This window comes from Penaeus chinensis, chromosome 38 (genome assembly GCF_019202785.1).
Source record: "Penaeus chinensis breed Huanghai No. 1 chromosome 38, ASM1920278v2, whole genome shotgun sequence".
NCBI lineage: Eukaryota > Metazoa > Arthropoda > Malacostraca > Decapoda > Penaeidae > Penaeus > Penaeus chinensis.
The window spans coordinates 25,322,616-25,325,115 of NC_061856.1; positions in this window are offsets into that span (position 1 = coordinate 25,322,616).

The window sequence follows — 2,500 nt, forward strand, 5'->3', positions numbered from 1 at the left end:
ATTGCCTAGTGCTACTTTGGCAGCAAAATTTTGTAATTTTTGCACTTTTTGCATCTGGGTTTTGTTAGTCGAACCCCAGATGTTTGAACAATAGTTAAATATGCTTAGAGCTAGAGTTTGTACAACCAAGATTCTAGTTTCAGTAGTGATCTGATTTCGTATGTGATTAAGATATAACAGGGTACCCACTACTTTCCTGTGTATTTTGTCAACGTGTGGTTCAAATGTCATGAATCTGTCTATTTGTACTCCTAGATTATTCACTGAAGTGCTCGGTTTGATAGAGCAGCCTTCAAATTCTATGATTGTGTCACTGGGAATTTTAGCAATGTTCTGCCGACTACCTATGAATATACATTGAGTTTTATGTGGATTTAGTTTAAGTCCATTAGTGTCAAAATATAGTTTTGTTTGTGTTAGAGTATCTTGCGCGTTTCTTATTAATGTATTTAAGTTGTTTACTGAATCACTATGAAGAAACTGTGAATCATCGGCGTACTGCACTAGAAGGCAGTTATTTGCTATTGTTGATAAATAATTTATGAAAATTGTAAATAGGATCGGACCTAAAATAGATCCTTGCGGAACACCAAAAGGTACTTCTTGTTTTGATGACATACTATTATTGATTCTTACCGATTGGGTCCTTGTATATAAATAACTTGTAAACCAAAAGGTATCAATTTTATGATTTACTAATTTGTTAAGGAGAATTTCATGGTTAACACTATCAAAAGCCTTAGAAAGGTCGCATAATGTGAGTAAATTTACCTGATTTTTGTCAATGTTATTATAAATCTCATCAGTGATTTGCAGTAAAGCTGTTTCAGTTGATAACCTATTTCTAAAACCATGTTGTGTTTTAGATAATAAGTTCTTGGCCTCCAGGAAATTCGTCAGTTGATTTGCTACAATTTTTTCAAGAATTTTGGATAATATAGGAAGTATAGTAATAGGGCGATAATTATTGACATCGTCTATATCCCCCGACTTGAAAATTGGTGTTACTATACCATGTTTCCAAAGCGATGGAAAGACACCAGTGACCAGAGAGGTGTTAATAATAACCGTCAAATAATGTAGAGTTGCGGGTAGACTATCTCTGATAAAGCGCAAAGCAATACCGTCTGCTCCTACAGCATTTGTTTCGCTAAGGTGTTTTATTACTAAGATGATTGTTTCTACGTCCACTGGTTGTAATCCTTTTCCGATCTGTATTTGGTTGTAATGTAGAAGCAATTGTTTTCTCGTAAGTTAGTTTACCAATTTTTGAAAAAAAGTCATTAAAATGGTCTGTTCTTTGTATGGGACTTGTGCAATCACTAGTGAGGTGATTGTTGTGAGGCACTAGTGTTCTAACAATTTTCCATGTTTTATCAGAGTTGTTCTTATATTCTGTGAATTTATTTCTGAAGTAATTTCTTTTTGCACATTTAATTAGCACTTTTACATTTTTCTTTTTTGCTTTGTAATCTATCTGAAAGGCAGCCTCATTTCTGTTACTTTTAAGAGTTTGGTGGGCATTATTTCTATCGCTAACGGCTCTCTTGATGTCGTCGTTTATCCATGGAGCAGGGGGACGTCTGACGGTTCGTGTTACGTAGGGAGCCAGCGAATCAATGCTGTTTTTAATAACTTCCGTTAAGATAGTTACTTGATTGTTTACATTATCTGTCAGTGAAATATTTGATAATGTCATTTCTTTAGACAAGATAAGCTCGCAGAAAGACTGAGGGTCGTAGTGTTTAAAATCGCGAAAAGTTTTTATTACTGGTGGTCTCTTTGTTTTCTTTATATTTAACGTCATCGTGATGAGTTCATGGTCAGCAACATGGCACGGGATGACATCGAAGTGGAGGATGAGGTCTGATCTGTTAGTTATGATTAAATCTAATAGAGAAGAGGTGTTTACTGTAATTCGTGTAGGTTTGTCTATTATTTGTTTTAATTTATTTTTCTTTATCATCTTAGCTAACTTTGCATTAGATTTTGTTAAATCATCATTTAGGTCACCTAAGATGAAAAGCGGTTTCTTTTTTAAAGACATTTCTCTGAAAACCTTTTCAATGTATTCAAAAGATTCCGAGGTAGCATAGGGGTGCCTATAGACAGCGCCAACAATAAAGGAAGGAAGCATGTTGCTCTGTACGGTAACCCAGACATCTTCTACGGCAGTATTGTTAACTGCTGTAGTAGATCTCCTGTTTGACTTCAGGGTATCCCGTACATATATACATACTCCTCCTCCTCGCCCTGCATCACATCTAAAAACTTTAAAATTTAGAATATTGACGAAATTACTGACCATTTCCTGGTGGAGCCATGTTTCACTTATGCATAATATGTCTATGATTCTCTCCTCAACTAGCATTTTAATTTCTTCAAAATGTCCGAGGAGAGACTGAGCATTGATATGTTCTATTTTTATGGCATTATGCGATCTAGTTACTGGTAACGCTGACGGCGTTGCCTTGTCAAACATTCTGATCGCGCTTGTACT